The sequence below is a fragment of the Thermobia domestica genome, chromosome 4 (genome assembly GCF_964235325.1).
Source record: "Thermobia domestica chromosome 4, izTheDome1.hap1.1, whole genome shotgun sequence".
Taxonomy (NCBI): domain Eukaryota; kingdom Metazoa; phylum Arthropoda; class Insecta; order Zygentoma; family Lepismatidae; genus Thermobia; species Thermobia domestica.
In genome coordinates this window covers 65,655,017-65,681,273 of record NC_137457.1, presented here as the reverse complement: position 1 = coordinate 65,681,273, position 26,257 = coordinate 65,655,017, and the positions used below count along the sequence as shown (strand labels likewise).

The 26,257-nt window shown below is 35.2% G+C and overlaps 1 long non-coding RNA gene across 1 annotated transcript in view; it reads right to left on the bottom strand.

Moving 5' to 3' along the window:
- The window catches only part of LOC145682781 (uncharacterized), a 447,269-nt gene that overhangs the window by 232,142 nt on the left and 188,870 nt on the right, over positions 1 to 26,257 (bottom strand). The window contains exon 4 of the long non-coding RNA XR_014130954.1: positions 23,372 to 23,395. This is a non-coding gene — a long non-coding RNA (uncharacterized LOC145682781). The remainder of the gene's footprint in view (positions 1 to 23,371; positions 23,396 to 26,257) is intronic.

The window sequence follows — 26,257 nt, the reverse complement described above, 5'->3', positions numbered from 1 at the left end:
TGAATTAAACTTTAAGAAAACACTGGCGTAACAGCCTTTATGGGACCATGGCTTGAAAGCTGTTTTACGGCACTCATGCCTTTGGAGTGATGTGTGGTCAGCACATCGCCCCCCCCCTCGCCGTTAATGCTGGATTACTAGACGGGAGTTCACCGGGATTCAAGTTTCGCCTATTCAAGATTCGCCTAATACCTCCTAGCTATGCAAACGTCAATCAAAGCGATGACACAGTTAATTTTCTTACTAGGCGAAAGTTGATTTTTTAAAGCACTTCGTTTAGCTCACATACGTTGGTAGTCCTGCACCTTATTAATAGTTATCATTTTTTCTTGAAAGTATTTTCACGTTCTTATTAAATAGTCCAGTATGTAGCGGAAAATTTTGACAAACCCAGCGCAAATTGGTAGCCTAACGAAACTTGCAGGATAGTTTCCTTTTATCAAGTATAGTAATATCCTGAAAGTTCACGAACATTCCTCTTGAGCTACATCCAATGTTGCTGCCATATTCAATTTGGCCGACACTGTGTATAGAAAAATAATGTTTTCCTTGATTTCTTAGCTTAGGTTCAATTATACGGTCTTGGTACTTGTAACAAAATATTTTTGTGAATAAAATTACGTTTCTTTCGTATATTCATCTCTGTAGGTCAGGTAGATATAAATCTAGAAATGAAGGAGTAGGCTTGTATCGCTTAATGTTGTGCCTGTGTTTCTGTCAAGCGTATTTTTCTGATTTCTTTGCTTGTTTATACAAATAATATTTATATAAAATAAGTAAAAAAAATAGAGAAAGAAAATATGTGAACATGGTAGAATTACACTTGATATATACAAAATATGATGCATTTGAGAACAATAGGGCATTATACGGAAGTTTCTGTAATCTTATTTAGCAAAATAATCTGTAGAGAAAACGTTATTTAAGCAAAATTCAGTTTTTTATAAGCGATAGAAATAATTTATGGTACATAAAAGACAAAAAAAAGTCCATCCCTGGCACGGTACACTGTTGGGACATAAACGATACGGTTGGGAGTAAATAAGGGCCCCGCAGGTCCCACATTGCAAAGGGGGTCGAAGCCATCACGGGGCCACAAATCGTAATGTAGGACGTAGAGAAGGGTCCCCATTCCACGTTGTCTGCTGGGTGGCCCCCAAGCCCTTAGTTACGCCACTGCATGTCTGAGTGAAACAATCTCGAACATAAACAATAGGCCCAAGTACATGAGAGTTTTACATTTGCAATACACGAGCTTTAAAAAAAATGGTGCTGCTATTTCCAAACAACGAACTAGGTAGCGTTCTCCATTTTCTCTTCCGATCCTCAATACTTGAATATGTTGCTCCCCCATATCAATTACTTGAATATGTTGCTCCAACAAAGTTAGCTCCTCATGGTACACTTTCTATACGTGCCGTCTGCTCAGATTTGCTCTTAAGAGTAAAACTGAGGAGTAAGTGACTGGTGTGAAATAAGTTTTCTGTATGTGAAATATCGACAGAAAGCCAGTGCGTCATCCCATGGGATGCATAAAAGTATAATTGGAAACGTTATCCCACTTTTACTAGTTCTTCAGAATTCGTGGTAGAATTATTGAATATAGTCATAACCTGTTACAATTAACTGTCTATCTCTTGAGTAGTTTCAGAGGTTTTCTTCCCTTTTTGGAACAGAGACAAAGCCATGTTACATCCTGAAAATTCATGTAAAAATATCATCACATCACATATGTTTCCTCCTGTATTTTCACGTATTTAAACATTTTGACTGATTGATCAAATCTGCTTTCTTTATGAAAAATCAGAAAAATACGCTTGAGAGAGAGAGAGAGAGAAAAAAAACAGATACAAGATTAAACGACACAACCCTTTCCTTCATTTGTAACTTTATATCTACCTAACCTACAGAGATTGTATCAAGCGAGAAGAAATTTGTTTACAAAATATTTTGTTATAAGTTTCAAAATCGTATAATTGAACGAAAGGTAAGAAATCAAGGAAACATGGATATTCTATAGACTGCGGCGATCACATGAGATATGGCAGCCATATTGGGTGAAGCTTAAGTGAATATCTGATCACTTTTAGGATATGTCTATACTTGATGGGAAGAATTTGTCCCATAAGTTTTATTGTTACTATTTTTTTTTCGGTTCAGACCCCTGCATACTGCACTAAATCAGTTTGCACTTAATTAAAAATTTACACTTTTAATGGTGATGCTCGATGTCAAGCGTATGCTATCTATACCGTAATTGTACTTATACTGATCTTTGGTGCTTTGTTTAATTTTATTTCATGAATTATGCAAACTCTCGTCGAATTTGTGACTTCATTTTATATTTTCTGTAATGATTTTGTAACTTTATGTAATATTTTTATATCTTGGTGTCAAACATATAATATCTAGTCATATAGTGTAATTGCGCTTATACTGTTTTGATGTGTACTTTTTATTTTTATTTTTTTTTAATTTAGAAACTACAAATTTCTTAAATTGTGTCATTTTTTGTCAGTACTACCAACATAATTTCACATTAGGCAATCTTGAATTCAAGATTCGCTTACACTTTCTCTTGAGTTAACATCTGCAAATTTCATTGCCTTAGGTCATTAGACGAATCTTGAATAGCCAAAAGTTGAAGTCACCGAGTTCAATACTTTCTTTCAAGTAGTTCCCCAATTGTCCTCACGACGCTGGGTGGATACCGAAATGCCAATACCATGTAATCAGTACCCATGGTCACTCGGGCCAGATCCGGTACTATTTAACTTCGTTGATCTCACTAGGACATTCCCGACTAAATTAAACATTAACAACTTTGCTTTCCAGTTAACATTAATTAGCTTTACATTGGTATCTACCTAAAATAGAAATTTCTTTTTATTCCACGCATGCAAGCGCTTGTAATAAACAACAAAAAAATTTAAATGTATCTTTCTGTGGATAATTCCTTAATTGTGTAACTAGAGGCGGATCCAGGTTGAATATTAAGGAGGGGGGCAGTCTTTCGAGCTCAAAACAAGGTAATAATATATTGCAAAAAAGAAAGAAGAAAGAAAAAACGAAAAGTCAAACAATTTTAGAAAAGGGAATGGACTCTTCTGTAGAATTAATATGAACAAAAACACCAGAGGTACAAAAAGTGCAGCCAAGTTTGTCAGCCTCAAAAAGTGTTGAGATGAGGATGGATGAGCCAAGTTCCTTACCACTGCATCTGAAACGAACACTGGAACTTGGCGTGAGATGTCTAACATATTCGAATACATTAAGATGTCTGTTCCTAGTTTCACGGCCGGAACATTTCAGCCATAAGGCTAATGGTGACCCCCAAATCCACCACACTCACAAACACCATCCGTAAGGCTCATTAACATCATTTACCTTGACACTTCTTGAAGGAATATAAGTTTTCCTTGTCTGAGTTTCGAACCACCAATCTTACTGCAGTATACTGTATATGTGCCTTAGCGCCTTAGCGAAGTTGATATTCTTAAGGTTGGTGGTGGTCCCAAACCCACCACGCCCATCACCACTATACCTAAAGTTCCTTAGCATCATTTTCCTTGACACCTCGCGCCAAGTTCCAGTGTTCGTTTCGGATGCAGGGCCAAGGAACTTGGTTCATCCATCCTCATCTCAACACTTTTTGAGGCTGACGAACTTGGCTGCACTTTTTGTACCTCTGGTGTTTTTGTTCATATTTCACTTCTTTTTGTAATTCACCATGTCAATATCGTTTATCTTAATTGTGGTATATTATTGGATTTAAATTTAAAATTGTACATTTTTAAAGGAGTCATAATGTGTCACATGCAACATTAGTTCCTAAGGGCTCTCCCACCGGAAATCGAACCATGGAGGCCGTACAAGAAAGGCGCACATGCTAGCCACTAGAACAGCGGAGAGGATTTATTCTATTAAATATCTGTCAGAGAGTTATGTCCAAACGTGATTCTAATTCATTTACCCGAACTACAAAATCACGATCGCTAACATCTCATTTTTCATTACCTAAATACGAAGAGTATCAACAGGGCCCAAAACCCTTAATGCTGAATCCTCGCTGCTACATCACTAGATATGGCTGGTGTTTCAATATATTTAATTGTTCTCTGCCATTCCACATTGCGAAATTACGGAGTTCATTACATGACGCGCATGTTGCGCAGTTTCATACTGCTTCGGGTTCTCCTTCCAATGATATACACCTTTCAAATAGCTTGTAATCTTAATAATATTTGCCACCAACATATCCAACTGTATATAAAACTACATGAACTGACATAAATTAAAGAGGTGCTTCCGGTTGACGTGGAAAGTTGAAATGATGAAGGGGGATGAAGAATTTCCCCATGTTATTTAAATGGGTCTTTTTTGGACATATAATCTCATGTTTTAGGAACTTGGAATTGGAATAAGAACTTGAAATTCAGTGTGCTTCTACGTTTTCGTTAGTATTACCTAAGTAATCAGTAAAGATAAACAATTCCAACTTTAGAGTGGTTTTATGAGAAACTGAAAAACCATTTCCATGTTATTTATATTGGACGTCTTCTACACCCCAAAATGTTTATTCACTTCCGGCAGGATTAGAATGATGAAATTTGGCACAATTGTAGCATCCCGCGACTAACCTACAGGAAAATTGCTAAAAGTGTTTTTTTTTTTCAGTTTTTAAGGAATCTAAAGGGAGATGAAAGAAACCCCATGTTATTTAAATAGGCGTTTTCCTGGGATACAAAATCTTATGTTTTAGATAGTTGAAATAGGAAAAGAAATTTGAAATTCGGTAGAATTGTGAGCTTAAGAGGTGTGAGGAAGCAGGCCGAGCAAAGGCGGACGCGTGGGGGCGACCCTCAGGTGGGCAAATTCAGGAAATATGAAGAGCAAAGGCACGAAATTCACTGTTGATGAAAAGGCTGATACGTAAGAGATTCGCACACTGTTCACAGATAGAGACACGAAGCATCAAGAACATTTTTAGATAATGACTGTGGTAACCATAATACAACTCGTGGTACCAATATATTTACGAAATCCGTTACATCTTGTTGCTAGTCTCACATAAACTCGAACAATTAAATTTCTCATTTCTTCGGAAACTTCATTAATTATAAATATCCTCACTTCTACAATCTCTTACTTATCAATTAATTTCAATATCTATTTAATACAAATGACTGCAATAAAGGGAAAATCTTCACCGAAAAAAGAAAAACAATATTGGCTCAATTGTCTGGGTTTCCAACCACGAAATTTACGGCAGTATGTACGTGTCTCAGCCCACGTCTTTAAAAGTTAACTGATGCACAGAATATGCCTCATTAACTTGCTTAACTACTTATTACTAGCTTTCACTTTTTTACTCGCACACTGAGAAAAAATGTACGTAGGTACATAGGTTACATAGGTAGGTATGTGGCGTACGTAGGTTACATATGTAAATCCTGCAGTTTTTGGACTTAACGTACACTAAACGTATAACTGGAAAAGTATATTTTAAACATACTTTCCGTATAAGTGTTCCGAATAAACGTACTTTCCGCACAAAGGAAAGAACTATGTAGACAGTCAGGATCTCACATACAGATGGCCGTTTGTAACTTATAGTTGACGTACGTAATGTATGGAAGGCTGTTAGATGTCAGACATCCTGTAATGCCACTGAGTAACATCTACGCGGGAAAGAGGCCAGTACGTATGTAGCATATGGATAACGTATGTTAAGTATTGATTTCTATAGTAAACATAAGGATCCCGTATACTTGTACAATATACCGATGTCCGGATAACGGATTTTTCTCGTTGACCTTAGCTCGTTTTTCTATTAATCTAGAACGACAGGGACACGAACACAGAAACATCGAGGAGAGTTAAAATTCCAAAGGCTCTTCTACCGGGAATCGAACTCGGGACCCCATACTCCAAAGGCGCACGTGATAGACAGCGAGGAGGGCACCAACTCGACTACTCGGACGATTGACAACATTATCACAATGCACGTGATGTGTTTAATAACGGAATCGTTCCCGATTTCTGATTTAAGGACAGTTTTTTTTTCAATGAAAAATTTTCCATAGCAAATTCCTCAAATTTCATTCTCAAGCCGTTACAGGGTACCTTCATAGAGTTTCGCATCTTTTTCTCATTAAGAAGTACCTAATGGACAGTTTTTGGCCCATAAAAATTTCCATAGTACATTACTTAAATTTGGAACCTTTTACTTAGATAAGTCATTATATAAGGTAGGTACCATTATGCTGAGTTTCAAATCTCTATCTCATTTGGAAGCACCTAATCAATGATGAGTGAGTAAATGAACCGATCTCTGTTTGAGTAAGGACAGTTTTTCTCCTATAGAAAATTCCATAGCACATTCCTTAAATTTCGGACATTTTTCATATTCAAGCTATTACTGTATAAGCTACCTTTGTGTAGACATTCACATCTTCATCTCATTGGAAAGTATCTAATGGCTACGGACAATTTTTCGCCTATAAGAAATTTCCCATAGCACATTGCTCACATTTCGGACTTTTTCCATACTCAGGTCATTATAAGATACCTTTATGCAGAGTTTCACATCTTATCTCATTGAGAAGTACCAAATGAAAGTGATGAGTGAGTGAGTGAACCCATTTCTGCTTGGCTAAGGACAGTTTTCACCCATAAAAAAATCCCATAGCACATTCCTTAAATTTTGTACATTTCCCATACTCAAGTCATTATAAGGTTTATGTATGCGGACATTCATGCCCCTATCTCATTGGAAAGTGCCTAATCAATGGTATGAGTGAGTGAACAGATTTCTGCTTGGCTAAGGACAGTTTTCACCCATAAAAATTTTCCTTTAGCGCATTACTTAAATTTCAGACCTTTTCCATACTCAAGTCATTATAAGGTACCAATATACACTTTTACGTCAATATTTCATAAACAAGTACTTAACCAATTTGACGAGTGAGTGAATGAACCGATTTCTGGTTGGCTAAAATCAGTTTTTCACCCATAAAAAATTCCCATAACAAATTCCTCACATTTCGGACTTATCACACTCAAGTCATTATAAGGTACCTTTATGCAGAGTTTTACATCTCTATCTCATTGGAAACTAGCAACTCAATGTGATGCGTGAATGAATGAACCGATTTCTACTTTGCTAAGGACAGTTTTCATGCATGAAAATTTTCCCATAGCACACTCCTCACATTACTGATCTTTTTCACACTCTAGTCATCATAAAGTACCTTTAAGAAGAGCTTCACATCTCTATCTCATTGAGAAGCACGTAGTCAATTTGATGAATGAGAGGACGAACCTATATATGTTTGGCTAAGGACAGTCTCTAGCCTATAAAAAAATCCCATAACACATTCCTCACATTTCCAACTTTTTCTGTACTCGAGTCATTATAGGGTGCTTCTATGCAAAGTTTCACGTTTCTATCTCATTGGGAAGTACCTTATCAATTTGATGAGTGAGTGAGTGAAACGATTTCTTGCTTAGCTAAGGACAGTTTTTTGCCCATGTAAAATTTCCCATAGCACATTCATCAGATTTCGGACTTTTTCTATACTCAGGTCATTATAAGGTACCTTTGTGCTACGTTTCACGTCTCTGTCTCATTGGGAAGTACCTAATCAATTTGATGAGTGAGTCAGTGAGTCAGTGAGCCTGAAAACTCATATTTTAGGGGTCCAGTGCTCGAATATGGTTGAAGGTAGGAATGTGAGATTTGGTATATGATCACATCTCTCGGATATCTCCTTAAATTCTAAATTTCATTTTTCTTCCCGTTACTAGAATCGGTTTTACAGAGCCTCGAAATCGGCGATTTTACCCAAATCTCTAGTTGTGTATAATATGCTTACGGCAGTGCAGGCCAGTTTTCATTTTCTTCGCGTAACTTGGCTGCCATGCACTGCCATGCATGTTGACTTGTTTAAACGTTGATACGGATGGATTACAAATAATAATAATAATAATAATAATAATAATAATAATAATAATAATAATAATAATAATAATAATAATAATAATAATAATAATAATAATAAACAGTAGTAGCAGTAGAATAAGAATAATAATAAGAATACGAATTCTTCTTGAATCATGAACTTTAATTTCTATTCATACGCTAGTTATATTACTTCCTTCTTTGAATTTTCAATTGCACTTGCATGTAAAATGCCAGAACCATTACGTTTATTGACTTTCTGTACTGTCAAAGTCCTAAGGAATATTGGCAAACACTTGCGGACAAATGGGTTTATAGCTTACTGTTTACCACCTACATTTTCGAAAGTGGGCATTTTCTGAGCAAGAATTCCAATGCAAGTAATTTATTGAGATGTATTGATTCATTTAACTTCTGCAATTGAAGATTTACTTATTTTAGGTTTTATTCTATAATCATAATACAATGTTTTTTAAAAAAATCAAGAGCTACAACTTTGTAATGGGTTTTATTTTTTAAAATCCTATTCTTGGGGTTGCGATCGCCCCCGATCGCTATCCTGGATCCGCCCCTGTGTTTGTTTTACAAAATTAGATTTCGAGATTTTTAGGGAACATGCTCTTTGAGTACTAAAAATGACTTAAAAGGAATAAAGTATAATATTTGGAATATATATTTGTGATGAGTGGAGAGCTAACTTCAGGAAGTTACAATTAATAGGGATCAGGTCCCTGTATTTCACCCCCTACAGTCCCCGCTCTGTTCTAGTGGTTAACGAGCGTGATGTAAGAGGCTCCGAGTTCGATTCTTGATCAGCTTTAAAATTTGAACTTATTAACGTAGAACTGATTCGATCTTGAGGTATGGATTCACTTATACGGAAACCTCGGTGGCTCAGTGATAGAGCACCTATCTACTTCTTAGGATATGTGGCCCGTGCTTCGGTCCTGGTTCTCGCCAAGGATGAAAACTATGTGCACGGGTTTTCTCGAAGACCTTCCATTACCTCCTGCTTTTTATATCGCCAAGATTTTACCATCACTTGTTTGTTTCATTCGCTACCATCTCCTTCAGCCTTGGAGCATAATTGTGTGGCACTAAACTCAGAGATTTCATTTTCAAGCAGTGATTATTTCAGAGAGTGACAAGGAGCCCCTTGGAGCAATTGAATTCCTCCTGGGCATGTTAAATGTGGATTTCCCACCATTTCAACAATATTACTTTTCACACCTAATCTGAAAGCATTACTGTTTTCAAGCAACGTATAGCTTCGGTACTAGAAAGAGGTCATAAATAAACTTCTCATTTATTCATTGGTAAATCCTTTGGTAAAGATGATGCTGAAATTATAACAAAGCAAAGTTTTTATAAAATGCATTAAAAAGAAGGAACTATTTTTGAGAAGATAAAATGAAGAAATTAAAAACATTGAGTGCGGTTTTCTCAAATATCAGGGAAGTAGTTTAGTTTATAAAAACATTTAATCTCGCAAATACTTTTAGTGTTAATTTCATTTCTTCAATTTACCACCACAAAAACTATTTTCTCCCAAAATTATTGTTTTCAAAATTTCTTGATGTTATTAACTATATTATTTGAATACCACTCATTCTAGCTTTGGAACTTCTTGTATAAATTAAAAGTCAAAGTCTAACCAAAGCAATTTGCCGATACTGTAATGCTATTATTTATTAGTTAATGTATGCTTTGGTCAGAATTTGTCTTTTAATTTAAACTATATTATTATTATTATTATTATTATTATTATTATTATTATTATTATTATTATTATTATTATTATTATTATTATTATTATTAGTAGTAGTAGTAGTAGTAGTAGTAGTAGTAGTAGTAGTAGCAGCAGCAGCAGCAGCAGCAGCAGCAGTAGTAGTAGTAGTAGTAGTAGTAGTAGTAGTATCTCCATAGCTAAGAGATTAGCGTACGCGTCTGTGGCGTGGGGTACCTGGGTTCGATTCCCAGTAGGAGCTCATGTGTTTCGGATTCCACGTTAATCAGTACGTCCACTTTTCATACAGCTTAGCTGCTGAAACGGACGTTAAACTCAAAATCAACTCAACTCACTAATAATAATAATAATAATAATAATAATAATAATAATAATAATAATAATAATAATAATACTAATAATAAACGACACAATGTAAGGAGTGAAAGGCAAGAAACCATATAAAAACTGCATGCGATCATATGAAGTCGGAACCTCTCCTTTCAGTGTAATTACCAGTGAGACACTAAACCATAAATAAAACAGTAATATAACGGTCTTATTGATGGTGTTCCTGAAAATATGGGATATATTGTAGAGTGGTGTTACACTGGATTATTTAATTATCATTGAGTAACATGTATTTCTTATTCTATATACATGTATTGTAGTTATTTATTATAATATTTCAAATGATGTGTGTCTTTTAGTCCAGGGCTTCTACATATTTTTTCAGCTTTAAATATGTTTGTGTAGAGCACAGCCTATACAATTGTTATTGAAATCTGTAACCAGTCTTTCTTGTTCGCTTTACTGCTTTATAACCAGCGGAAGAAAACAGCTATAAAGGAACTTCAGGTGTCAATCAACTATTGAGCTGCTGCGTGACTCACGTGGGGAGGGCTCCTCCTCTACATATTTCCCCCTTCTCAATGCTGTTTGCTATGAGCGAACAGTGGTCTGACTTTCTCCGAAGCAATTGTTATGGCAATGATGTTCTATCTGAAATGTTGGTAGACACTGTTTTTGTCAATTTTCCATCCTAATTTCTGTGAACTGTTTAAACAGAATAGTTTATGAAATGAGAAATGCTTGAGAGGAGACGTTTTAAAGAGTACGCTCACAGTTGCCGACATTTTCTTACACATTCTGTTGAGAGTTGGATACCTGGAAATAACCAAAAATCGTCCCGAAAAAACCCGTTGACCATAAAAAATATCGTCATATCGATCAACGTTATTTCTATCTAATTACTGACACGTCTCGGGAAAACGTTTCTTATGCTACTTAGATTGAATTATGTCAGATTCATTGCAATAAGATGTAAAATATTGTTGTTATTCTAAAAAAAATCCAAATTATTTGAAACATTTCGTCCCGTTTAAACCCCTCAAAATTATAGATATGTATAAATATGTTATTTATTAAAATCAATTAACGAAACTTTCTATAACGATGTTTCTCTCAGTCCTTTACCACTCTCAACAAAATTTATTCGAAAATATAAATTTTTTGTCCTTCGACTTTTTCGCCTCACAGAAAGATGCCTTGGTGATATGTAATGAACAAAATACATTTTGTTTCTTAAAAAACAACAAAATATTTATTTGTGAATAGATAATAGGGTCGATAAAGCTTTTTATACTTATTTCTTTGTAAAACGGTGACATCAAAAGTCATTTTTGCAAAAATAGTGATATTTTAGGAAATATATCATGACATTCCGAAAACTAAATTAGAACAGAACGTGTTGATGGCAATAGCATATTCATAGTTTTATTGCTTCACGCATTTCTTCAGATCAAGATTTAGTCAATATAGTATAGAGAGGAGCAAATAAATCAAAGTTAGAAAATATAGAATGTATCTATTGTTTCGTCCTTTTTAGACCCCTAGCAGCTAAAGATAGATAGATAGATAGATAGATAGATAGATAAATAGATAGATAGATAGATAGATAGATAGATAGATAGATAGATAGATAGATAGATAGATAGATAGATAGATAGATAGATAGATAGATAGACATATGTGTGTGTATAGACTTTCGATTCCGCTTAAGTCCAACTATGTTCCATTAGAATCCCAGGTGGTGACGTAGTGACATAAAAATACCGAAATCAAACGACATTAGAGTCGTACCGCAAGTTTTCAGTGCCGCACCTTCCATTAGTCCAACTAGGCCCGTGTCTACAAGACAACATTTTTGAAAAGCGCAAAGTATAAAAATTAAATATTTTTTCATATAAAACAGTTAACAAATGAAGAACAAATTTATTGTTTCATGAACAGTAAATTTCACTAATCCAATATGTTTAGTGATAGCTTAAAAATCAAAAAATAATTATGAACATCATTTTCAAATTTTAGTTTTTGCTACGTAGTTGTACATGTAGCATCTTCTGGCAATATCCAGCTCCTAGGAGGAATGAAAGGATCTGACATAAAAATTTTTAAAAAAGGACATTTGTGACGAATCCATAATTTAGGATGTCGCTTACATAAAGTGTGGCACTCCGGATGTCATATAGTTAAGTTCCTATTAGCACCTAGAATGGCTGTTTTAAATTGTGACATGTAAAAGAATGAAAACGACCAATGTTAGTGTGGAATCCACACATTTGAGGGTCCGTATGTTCATTGGGAGCAGTTCTGATGACACTTAAGTAGCCCTACACGTTGACCTTCCGGTAGGGGTAAGATCGTCTAGCACATATACTAAGGAGAGTCGAATGGAGTAACATATACAATAATTCCAAACGACTGATATCAGTATATAGTCCATTGTTTCGTTATGACGGCGATAAATAACTTCAAGTTTGAAGGTATAAGTCAGGTGGATATTGACTTTACAGTTGCAGCATCGAAGACGTTGATCATACAACTCTAACATTTAACGTTTCTGCATAAATATTTGTTCCAGCGTAACTCCGAAATGTCTGGATCAACTTTTTTCAAACGTCGTTACATATTACATTCAATCTAAGAGGGAAATATTGTGTTAGTATGATACCCAAAATTATGAAAGTTGGGAGGTATGACATCTAAAAATGATGTAAAACGACTGGTCTCAGTGTATTAGCCATAATTGTCGCGGTCGTTGAGATGGGCTGTTCTGCAGCTAATGTCATTTGCATCAAAATTCGTTATAATTTTCACAGCATGAGGGCATGGGAGAGTTAAAAATAATTTTTCAAATATTACTGAAATATTTGCCCAATTCCTAGTTGGGGCTACGGAGTCTTCCACGGGGTTCCACGAGGTCTTGAAAACATTGCTAATAACTTAAGGCTGGATTTTTAACCACATTAATACATCACCGTGAGAAGAAATGACTAAATCGACTAGAACATGTAACAAGGCAACCTTCCCAATCGATAGAAAATTGTGTGGATGTACGTTTCTTCTTTTGAATGAAATAAGACAAGTTAATATCAGAAATGGAGTGGATTAATGGGTCGGTTGGTCAGTGGGTAAAATGGATCAAGATTTGAGGGTGGGCCAGTGGATTGTGGGTCAAAAGGACTGAGCTCGAGGTGCGCGCGAATATTCAACCTTAAGTTTACTAGCCGCATATTCCTCCGACTTCGTCACGTTGTTAACGAAATGATCGTTTCTTGAACACCCAGAGTTTTCTCGTATACAAGGTCACATTCAACAGGGACACTAATGCTTACGTATCCATGACAACTAAAATTATAAAGTTTTCTGCATCGAGAAAAGAACCGAGGACCACAACACCAAAGGCGGACTTGCTAGTCAATAGACCAGCGGGGAGAGCAATTACGGAAACGACGTGAAAAACATCGCTCTTAAAAGCATAAATTGCGAAGCTCTTCATTTAGCCAATCAAACAAACCCCTCTGTCCAGATCTAAGAGGGGGTATACTGAACCGTTGGTGCCTAGCGTGTTGTCCAATGAACATCATATTTTCATCTCAATAATGTATTTTTTTCATTATATACTGTACACTCATAGAAATAAAATCACTGATTACATATAAATCAGAAAATGCTTCAAAGTAACTGAAAATATCAAATCTAGAACAGATATTGTAAGTAACTTTGGAAATGATTGCCTCCATTGAGAGACCTCCCATTCTCCTCATTCCGACATCTTTTTCTTTTTAGGGAAGAGGAGATCTTGCTTATCACACTCAGTATTCATTGAAATTGAAATTTGTGACAGGAACACTTGAAAAGATTTCAGCCTCACCGGTATTCGAACCCCGTATACCGAACAGAAGTGAAATGTGCTAACCACTCACCTACCGCGCCACTTAACCTTGCACCAAAACTAATAACTAATTAAAATTATTTTCATGGAAAAATATAAACAAGATATTCAAATATAACAAAAACAAACAAAATATATAAACAAAATATAAATAAGAAAGTATAAGCAAGTTGTGTCAGTGTCTTAATGATTTACTCGAGATTTCCTCGTTTTTTAACTAAAAAAAAACAAGTTATATAGACGTTGCTCAGTGAAGAAAGTATCACGAAATATTCGTCAAGTTGAGCCTACGTCATCGGCAAAGCCGTAACTTATGAACATGAACGAACATGAACGAAACGAACATGAAATAAAAAATGAAGGATGAAAAAGGGTAGCTACATTATATAAACAAAAGAGCACACAAAACGTAAAAAGGACAAAAATTGGCCTTGGACCCATTTCAGTAATATTTATTCGTATGGCTTTGGGATTTATCAATATTGTCCAATTATTAATTATGCAATGTATGGAATGGGCCCCGAGAGTAACTAACGGAATCGATTACCTTGCCGTGCGGGAGGGCCCACCGGCTCCGGTAAGCCCTTAAGTATTAAGAAAAAGTTGGAGAGAGTGGGCCTAATAATTAAAAATCAACTTTTTCTAGGGTGCTAAATAAGCTCATTAATGCTTGCCACTCCAGAAAAGAGTTGAGTTGATTTTGAGTTTAATGTCCCGTTCGGCAGCGAGGCAATAGGAGACGTGGTCCTATTGATTAACGTGTTATCCGAACCAAATGAGCTCCAGCAGGGAATTGAACTCGGGTCTCCCACGCCAAAGGCCCCCAGAACAGAATCTAAGTTACGACGCTGGTCATCAGTTGCAGGGATAGTCATAACATACATTACATTTCGTCTTTACCACAATGTTTAATTTCCAAAATACAGTTCTTTGTTTATGTTCCATAGCTACTATATTATTTTCTTATATTCATATGAGGAGTTTGTCGCAAATTGAACCGGTGGCACTGACTGAGTGATCCCGGGCATTCGGCTTCTGATAACGGGGAACAATCTACTAGGAGTTCGAATTCCTTTGAAGAGCAATGTCGGAAATTTAATTATCCTCAGTGTTTCTGTGTTCGTGTTCCTGTACTTTTTGGAATATGTCGAAAGCATATGAGGTGTCATTGGCGAACAATACTCCGGTTGGGGTGATTTGTTTTAAAAAAATGTGAAAGCAGGAAACTCTCATTGCAGCTACTTGCGTTGAAATTCCGTCGTGGTAGTTAGTATTTTTCTGAATTCGAAGATAATGATTATAAATTGGTATTGTAATTACGTTATTCCTTTATTATTATTATTATTATTATTATTATTATTATTATTATTATTATTATTATTATTATTATTATTATTATTATTATTACCGCAATGGAAAGAAAAGGTAACATAGTCGATGGTATACATAGGAACAGAAAAGATATAGAGTATGTCAGATGTTTCTTAGATTTACACATCAACGCAATAATGTTATTACGTTTACGGATTTACAGATAGAATTATCATTTTAACAAAAATAAATATTTGATACCTGATAACAGTAATGCATTGTGTTTCGCCCATCTTCTAGGTAGAAAGGTGATGTGACATCTTATATAGGATTTCTCGTGTCCAGCGATCCCTATTGTAAGTTCGATCACTGTTAGCAATTTGTGCACAGCTTCGAACGGTACTTATTTTGGGCTCTACTACAACAGTGAATACGTGTTTAGCCCTTATGTGTTCATCAATGGTTGTCCAAACACGTTACTTGCCAGACAGTTACGAAGGTTGATACAGATGACGTAATTTCGTGTTATTGGCGTTTCACCTGTAAAGGAAGTTGTCTCAAATCTTAGACCCAGAAAAATGGAATATCTTTCATGTTACTACACATCAGAAATATCAGTTTTGTAGATTGTAAAATTTACTGAATTGCCACACCCGGAATCGTCCCCAACGTTACGAAACTAACGCTTAAGCTACTACTCTAAGACATCACTGTTCTGGGGGAAGGAAAAATGGAGCTGTAGTGAATTCAGCAATTACACACTTTTACGATTCCGGTGTAATAATGCTGAAACTTTCTGATTTCAATCATGGTAAAATAGTAAAGTATTATGCAGAAAGAATAGTCCAGAGAAGTCAATTTTAAATTTGCAAATCATATGTGCCTAGGCGCTCCCATATGCTCTCGCATCGGGCCCTGTTTTTTCACGGTACGGCATTGGACAGATACTGATATTGATTCGAATCCTGTGTTTCAGGGCACTTTAATATCTTTTCAAGGTAATTAATTTACCGAACCTTCATCAGTAATTCGTTTCCTGTTTTTACGCGTTTTACTCACATTTACAGTTTTTCCACTAATTTTTTGAGAAGATTTAGAAAAACACAGAAACATGGAGGACAGTAAAAATCATAAACACTATTCGCGCGTTCTTCCGTTGCCTGTGGTAAAACAACAAAATACGGTGATCATGCAATTTTTGGTCTTTCATTTTCTATGTGGTGCAAAATCCAGAGTTGGTGTGGGTCGTTGGGAGTGGGTCAACAGCATGTGACACACTGCGAGCCATGATCCACCGTGTCCCACTGCGACACACAACCCACCGTCACCCACCACTAGAGATGCAAAAAGCCGGCTTTTCTGGATCGATGTTTCTTTGGAAATAAAATGCCGGCTTTTGGAAAAAACGAGAATTTTGAAAATTTGAGCTTTTTTCATTTTCATGGTTTAAATAGCTTTCTTATAGTATAATCTAAAGCTAAGTAAGATTCCATTACCTGAATGCCATATTTTGCTCTGGAATTCACCATCATGATTTATGAATTAAAGTAAAAATAAAATACGTCGTATTTGAGGGCAATTTAAAAGCTATTTAACTTGATTAAAACTTCTGAATTATCGACATTTTTTCCTCTCTAGAGAATTTCTTTTTAGTCATCCGTGTTTCACTTCTTAGAGCTTAGTGCTCAAGCTTCTAGCACATAATTAATCTTATGGTTCTTGATATATCAGTCAGAACGAACGTTTGTCAATATATTCGTAAAAGCATACATCCACAATTCCGTTACACTGTAGCTGTGCAATGATTTTATAATCTTCCTAAAACAATCTTGAATACCATTTAATAGAAATAATCAGTATCGGATTTAGAAAAATATTTCGGAGGTTTTTTTCTTAATAATGTGTGTTGTTTTTTTCTAAAAATTCCTAACATTTATTTAAGAGTTGGATACGTTTATGAGTACTGACATAACAAATATTTCGTATCGTTTGTATATTCAGGTATAATCTTCCAGATACAACCTTTAAGACCATTTTATACTGATAAAAAGTGGCGGATTTAGAAAAGAATTTTGGGAGAGTTTTTTCTTATTAATGCTTAGTTTTTCTAAAAATTCCTAATTTTTTATTTGAGGACAGCTTGTAGTTTATGAATAAAGACAAAACTAATATTTAGTTAGTTTTTTAAATTCCGTAATTTCGGGGTAGAGACTTCAACCCGAAAGATATCCCCACCCTAACCCTTTTCGCAAATCCACCACTGCTGGTAATTAGTAAGAACAAAGATTTAAGAACGATTAGGAAGGAAGTCGGCCAGTACTCACAATACGCGCACTATCTCTACATTCACAGATGGAATTAAGAAAAACTTTTGTGAAAATGGGCCAGTGCGGGGTGGAATCCCATGCTTCACGATAGAAGCGCGAAAGCTAACCACTCACCCATTTTTGTTGTACAGTTGTGCTTAACTTAAATGTATTCTCTCTCTCTCTGTTTCTCTCTAGGACAAAAGATGTCCATTGACTTCTGTCCTTATCCAGTTTCGGGTACAAAACCTCGCCTGGCCAAAACCTCGCAGACCAAAACCTCGCCTACCCAAAACTGAGGGCGAAAATCTCGCCGGCCAAAACCTCGCGTCCCAAAATCTCGTCATCCCAAAATCTCGCCTGGCCAAAACTTCGCGGTCCTGATCTCGGGACACAGAATCTCGCCTGGTCTAAACTACGCAGGACGTAATCTCGCGTGGAGGAAATGTCGTCCGTATAAAACGCCGTCGCGACGATTTCTTCGATGTTGATTAGCCTATTGCTGCTTGTATATGTTTTGCAATAACACATAATTGCATTTTAAATAATGATAAGAAAAATTCTAACGCGTGCTTTGAAAATATATCCTATATAAAAATGAAAATGACTATTTTATTTGGACATCATATCTCTTGAGCCACTCGACCAATCTCGATGAATTTTTCAATATAGATGAGGTTTGTGCCTGGGATTTATTTTACAATTTCATTTGGCGGCACAATGAAAATGACTGTGATATATTTTAATATAAATAAAACTTAATAACTCTTGAACCACGAGACCAATCTCGATCTTGGATGTCTTTTATCATTCCACTTTGACGGGTACAGGTAGGGGAAGGTGGAGACATATAGAAATAAATAAAAATGAAAGTGGTTGCGTTTGTGACTTAATAACTCTCGAACTACTGGATTAGTTCCTATCAAATTTGCAACATATATGGGGTTTGAACCTGGGATGGATTTTACTTAATTTTGACGCTGACCTTAGGAAATTCTAACAAAATCTAATAATATTTATGAAAGTATGAAATAATATCTGAATTTTTACATCCGAAGTTTCGCCCGCGAGATTTTGTCCGTATTCCCTTTATCCAATTAAATCCAGTTTCTACTCTGCATTCCTATTTCTGCTAGATCCATCGTAATTTGTCCTCCCATCTGGGCCTAGGTTTTCATAATGGATGTTTCCCGATTGGTTTTCCAATTAACACTTTGAAAGCGTTCCTAATTTCTTCCATTCTGGCTACATGACCTGCCCACCTTAGCCTCCTAGACTTGATGACTCTAACGATGTTTGGTAAACCGTATAAATATTGTATTTGTTCCTTATGAAGATTCCGCCATTCCTCATTCCCGTTCCTCTTGGGTCCAAATATTCGTTCCAGAATTTTATTCTCAAATAATTTCAGTCTGCGTTTTTCCCTCAGCCTAAGCGACCATGTTTCTCCATATTCCCATTTCTTTTCGGGTATTTGTCGAATGGTAAATATCTGGTCGATTTCGCCTAAATCCACACTGACAATCTCCAAAATTTCATCTACGTATGGGGTCAATCATAATAATAGAATGTTAAGAGAAATGCCTCGATAATTATTACAGTCAATTTTTCGTCTTTCTTGCGAACTGGAGCAGTGACTGGTTCTTCCACTTTTTAAAAATATATTCCATAGTTTTTTTTTGTAAAAATAAAATAAAAAATATAAATAATTAAGTAAAAGTTTCGTAACGATATGTTGAATTTTCTTGTTAAAAATTCAAATACCTTCAAGACTGGGTAAACCGTGATGATGGTTATATATTCTACAGCTTAGGAATCCACAAGCTCAGATGAACCGTTTATTACGTATATGATCCATGAACAGAAAATTCGATACTTTCCCGATCCTGAACAAGCTTGACACTAGAAGCACGGATATTTTGAACCCCCTAGAAGCACGAAGCAGTCAAATTGACTGCTTTCTGTTTTTGACTAAAATAGAAAAGAATGGTGACACAAGATGACTATTTTATTGACATTCTCAATGAGATACATCTAGAAGTAAGACTAGAAAGCATATAATTTATTTTATTGTTTTTATTTATAAACACTAAGGGCGTTAATATGTAATATTAAAAATATTTATTAATGTAATAAATTTAATATCAGTATTTCTAAAATAATGAAAGAAACAAGAGATTACTGTCATTTTAGGTTTTAAATTTGATTGTAAAATAATATTTACTATGATATCTTTCTAAAATATCTTCTTAGAAGACCATCACAAAGTCACCCACACTTGGAGCAGATAATTCGCTTTCGGATCTCTACAGTACACACTGTCCACAAACATACTTTCGACATTTGTAGCATAGTATGTCATCTGTTTTCTTTTCTTTTTTACACAATGGTTCTTGACATTTTTTCGCTTGTGTGTGGACGCGCAGTGACATTAACAATCAAATCTTCGAAAAAACGTAAGAGATATTGTCACCTACTGATTTCCTTTCTAGTAGCTTCTCTGTACATCTTCCAGGAATCAATACGCACAACTCACTTTGTGTTTCTTCACCATTTGATCCACGATGTCTACACTAAACTTCATATGATTGTAATACGTTATAGTTTCGTTTCTTTTTTCTTATAGTGTCCTGAAAATTGACACTGACTCACGCATGGAACTGAACACACAGACACTTTTGTTGATTTTACATTTGTAGACAGCTAATTCATTACTACACTGATCGCGGTAAACATCACAGTGATACAGGTCTTTCAGCTAGTTTCCTTGTTGTGAAGAAGTTATTACATTTGTCACATTTATTCCTTTTCCAGTAAAAGGATTTATCAAACTGGACACTAGAATTTCACCTAACTGTGTCCCAGCATGAAGTTACAAATAATTGCCTAGATATGAAAAGCCATTGAGGATAGAGTAATTGTACGTCAGCTAGTAACCAGATTTTGATGCCAAATTTATCGGGATAATTTGGTATATATTGCAGAAATCGAACTCTCACTTTTGTAGGATAAATTTGCTCGTCAAGTTCACGTTGTCATGTGGTTTGTAACATTTTATGATGATGCAGACCTTGAGCCTTTTCATCAAGTATCAAGTACCGTTTTATTTCACAGAACCTATCCCTACTCATTATTTTCCTATAAATTATGGCTCTGTTGATCTTTCCCACAAAACCCCACTGGGAAATGCCGAAACACCTCCATAAATAATAAGGCCGAAATAAGACTAGTTTTGAAAGAGTTAAAAGTCCATATTGCTGACTGTACTTGCCTATATGCTTCAGAAATGGCGCACTTTAGGATATGCCTCATCATAGATTTATCAAATAGTAAACGAAAAGCACTACTACATTTTTCCTCAGACACTTGCCACTTGGCAAAATTTGTCGGTCCTGGAACTTCGCGAACAATTCTGCTTAGATGTACGTCCAACGTTACCTTGTCACAAATCCATTTTTTTCTAAAATGTTCCATCTGGAGCAATAAAACTGTCACCACTACTGGCGTTGTTATCTCCATCGCTGTGTTTCTCTCCTTCATCACTTGAATATAAAATGTTCTCTTCAGGTTCAAAATCACTCCAGTTTCCATACCCTTCACTCGAATCCTCAGATTCATCTTCTAAGACATGATGTAAAATTCGAAGTATTTCTTGAGTTCTCATGGTAAAATGTCAATGTACATGGTTCAGGTCAAACAACTCCGAGTGCACAGTAACATGTAGATATTGGCCGCATGTATCTGAACTAATTTGTTTAACGACCATAAAACACTGAGAAATATCTTATAACACACAAAAAAATGAAGTTATAGTTGGAACTATGTATAGCAATATGCCTAATAAAACAACAAGTTATCTTAATTTTTCTCTCTTAAATTACAATGAATAAAGGTTTCAATTTTTCTTTTGTCTAAAAATAAGAAATATTTAATACTGCCATATATAACTTACAAACAGAAACACTAATTTCCTATACTCTTTATAAATCAGTCAAAATGACTGCTTCGTGCTTCTAGGTATAACTGACAATAGCGCCCCTGTAAAAAGAAGCATAAACTTATTATTAATGCTATCAAAAAGTGGGCACAAAAATATTAAAAGTCAATGAATTTCAGGGCCTTAGCGAAAACATTACAGAAGTGATACGGAATTATGTTTCTTGAAGCAGTAAACTGATTGCTTCGTGCTTCTAGTGTTAAGGAACAGTCAGTGCACTACACAATTTGGAACTTTACCGATTTCGCAGATCCGAAGCACCTGATAGGTGGTAACAGATTATTACGTATGTGATCAACCAGTGAAAAATTGGTTCGGAATATTCATACAATGTATATGAAAATAAAAATTTAACTGACAAATTTCAAGAATATACAGAACCACCCGAAACGAAGCTCTTGATGTGCAGATTTCTTTCATGTTTTTCTTTATTTTCCCAAAGAAAGAGGGTTGTGATATTTTGAAGTAAAAATGATACATAAAATTTTGTTAGTTGTTTGTGTATCATTTTTAAGTACTTATTGAATATAAGAGTATTGTATATATATTGTGTATCATTTTAAGTACTTATTGTATAAATATTATTACATATATTGGTTAATCGTTTGGAATTCATAATGTAAATATGTTAAGAATTTAAAAAATATCTTTTTGTAATTCGTGGTTTATTTTCGAGGTTTCATATTATTATTTGCATCAACCACTAACTAAACCAGTTTTTTGTTGCAGAGAAGCGAAACAAAGTCTGCTTTATCAGTTTAAAGCAAACTTTTCAAAAAAGCCCAAAATTTCCCAAGCAAAAAAGCGAAGCAGAAAAAAACGAGTTTTTTTTCAAAAAGCCGTTTTTCCGAGCCCTTGCATCTTTACCGACCACTCACCACGACGCACTTTGACCCACTGACCCTCCCTGCTCACTCCATTGTAGACAGCATTTTCTGACGCGACAAAACGCCAATGAACCACAAAACATATTAAAATACCTTTACGTGTGATTTGGTTACCTTAAGGTGAGTCTAAAAACACTAAAATAGTACCAGAAAAGTACAACGAAGGAGGCTCGAAACACCAATCTTATGATTACTGGGCGGGTGTTTTTCCGACTTCGCCACGCAGGCGATGAAGGAGATGTCGCTTGTAAAGGGATAAATCGTTGAGATCGTTTTAATTTAGTCAATCAGAGTGTTCTTTTAACCGTATATATGAGACAATAACTGTTTTTGATGAGATAGAATGCGTTCGCCATGTATTTGTATAACAAAATGATCCGTGTCTATTTACTTTATTTCATAGATCTCCCACACTTTCCAATGATCGACGACAGTTGCCATCTAAATTCATAGAATTAATGCATTTAAGATTTTTTACATCATGATGTTGAGGAAAATGATATTCTTGACCGCCGGAGCTCGCTTTAGGAGCAAAAATAATATATAATAATAACCGCATGCAAATGACTGGTGATAGTTCGTGTTGGTGCAAAACGATCCTATATAGATAGGCTACAAATTATATACGATGTGAAATATCATAATTTACACAATTTCCCCCACGAAGTTCATTATATAAACAAATCCGATTCACAAGACATGAGAAAATCTAAAATATGATTTTCATATACCAAAAGAAGCTTGAAGGGGTGAACCTTGAATTTTAATCTAAAATGCAAAATGATATTCTAATTTAAGAGTGCGAAGAAGTTTTTTGTTTCGTTCGTCAGTTATCTTTAATAGCTGCACGTTCACGGTTATCAATAGAACACAATCGCAAATCCTAGTGGCGTAGCTAGGATAGATTTATCAAAAAAGAGTAAGTGTACTTAAACAATTCTTACCTGACAAACCTCTTCGGCCATGCCCTGAAATTATGAGAATTGTACGTTTAGCACCACTTTGTCTTAAATGAAATTATCAAATACATAATTTCTCAATATATCGATAACAAAATGAGTACTGTAACAAGATGAGGTACGAGGTTCTTTCTAAAAAAGGATGATTGTATACATATAATTGTATTATTAAGTATCGTGAAGGGAGTACCTATATTTTGGGCATATAATAATATTAAAGCACAATCTGATAAATCACAATCATATCTGCAACACAGAACATGGTAGCAACATTTTCCAAGCAATAAAATGTTATCATTATGAATTAAACATACTAGAATCCTGTAATAAATGTCATTCTTGAGACTATAAATGCCAAAGTATGATACTATCACAATCACCCTTAACTCTATATTTTTTCATGTGAGTCAAAAAAGTCAATACGAAGAAGCACTGTCAAAGCTTTTGGGCATACACTGCATTCTACTGCAGTAGTGTTGCCAATGAGATTAATGTATTGCAATCGATATATCAACTACAAAATGACTTTATGAATATTTCCTTCTTTACATTACAAATTTAGTTATAACATTAATGGCACTATGCCCGTACGCCGTACGTTGTTCGTATTTTAGCCCACAGACGAGGCCTTAGGTTTTATGTTATGCCTGTGGAGGTTTTTCTGGTGTTTTAGCCCCATATGCTATCTTAGTTCTCTCGACCAATGAAAATGTCTGTAACTAGTCTTTGAAAGGATGGATCTTTACCTTCTCGAAAGTATAAAAAGGTTTACAAAAATGGTGTTTTATGACTGAAACCATACAAGTATCATCTTATTGTCAAAAAATTGCCAATGTACTGTTGGTAATTATATCATAATATTTGGCACATATAATACATATCATTCTCTTCTCACTACTATAAAAATGTCCTAATTAGAAATAGTCTTTTTGACTGTAACCTACTTGTGCCATACAGAACGTGGTTTAAATATTCCTTGACGATGCAGTAATTCCATTTTATAAGCAGCATAAAGATTTGTTTCCATTTCCACGTGTTTGGACATATCTGCTCCAAACAAAGTAGAAAAACAATCTAACGGAGTACATGAAGGATCAAGACCAGCGATAAACACTACAGTTTCTTTGCAAACTGGAAAATACGGTTGGACATCACGAGTGGACCACGTTCTCTCACTTTCTTGTACATTCCTATGTGATGAACCTGCACATGGATCATCCAGCAACAAGGATTAACATCACCCAACCCAGAACTAGTTTTGCTTTCTCCGCCACTCCATCCTAACAGAACGTCTTGATCTTCATCTCCTTCTAAATCAATGTGACTTACGTCAAATGCTGATAGTTCACCAAGCACACCTACAATATTCTCAGCATCCACATAATCATGGATGTGTGTGGAAGCCATTTTATCAAAGTGCAAACGTCGAGCTCAATTAGAAAGAAGGAACACTGGTAGTACTAGTGGTGACATATGTTGACTGTATGGCTAATGAAATACTTCTCTTCAATGTAGTAGTGACGAATGTCGAGTACGTCCGTTATAATGCATTTAAAATTTAAAACATACGTTGTAGGGATAAAGATACTAAGTGTAAAACGTATACTCAACAGATTTTATACCATGAGATAAAATCCACCTTCCAATGCAAATGTAAAGGTCATGTTTCTTTATCTTAGAACAAATTTAGAATCCATATTTTTCACGTAATGCTTGTATGCATAATGCGAGTAAGATATGATAACATACTTTTCGTAACACCGTATGTCACATGAACGTTTTCAATTATATTTCCAGGATTGAATATGAATATGGTAGTATGATATTATACTAAACATTTTGAAAAGACTTGAATTATTTTATATTTGTTGGTAAATACAAAATATATTAGAAATTATGAGTATGTCTAAGAATATGCAAGTAGGATAAAGAAGAAAATTGTAACATTTAAATTTAATAATTAATTGTTTCACCAACTTGTTGCTGATATATATCAGAGAAATGCATAAGGCTGACAAAGCTTCTCACTTCAGTAGTATAAAGTTGAATATATTGAGAGGTGAAACATTGGTTCGTCTACCTAGAAGAAACTACTTCAATATTTTTCAATTTTCAACTATCATGGATAAAATACATTTTGTTATACTTCAGTTCTTGTCTATTTAACTCTTTCAGTAATGCAAATAGTATCTCGAAGTTAAGTATTTTCAATTTTAACTGTTACTTGTCTTGCCAACAAATTTGTACGTCTTGTCCAGATTCAGAAATATTTGGAGAAAGTCAAATATCTCAGCTTTTACGACAGTACAGTAAAATATTTTTTTCTCACTTCAGTCATATGTTGGTGCAGAAATGGAAATTTTAAAACTTTTCTCTCTCGTGGGAGTTGCTTCATACTTTGATAAGATCATTGTTCGTAGCTGCATTTAGATATTCTATTTTTGTTCTCATTATTCCAGGTTGTCTTCTGCCCTTCCCACTCTCAACACGGTTGACCAAACGGATCACCAAATAAGCTTCCTAAACATGCTGTTCCTTTTCTACCACCTTCATGATCTCTCATCCTTCGTTAGTTTCCTTTCCTTTCGGCCTATTATATGCGCATGATTCTGCACCGCAACTAAATTTAATTCTTTTCCAGCTTGGATAATTCAACTTATCTCAGGGTTTATCAGTCTGACAAGTAAGTCCCTTCGTCCACACCATTGCCTTGATAAATCATTTCCGATAATCCAGCAACACATTTCGTGATATCAGCGGCTCTTTCTTCCAATTGCATGCTTATTTAGCTTGCACTATTCTTTATCCTGTGTATTTTTGAATACTTCCTTCCGAGAATATTTGACTTGTTAAATACGAGAACGTCTTAAA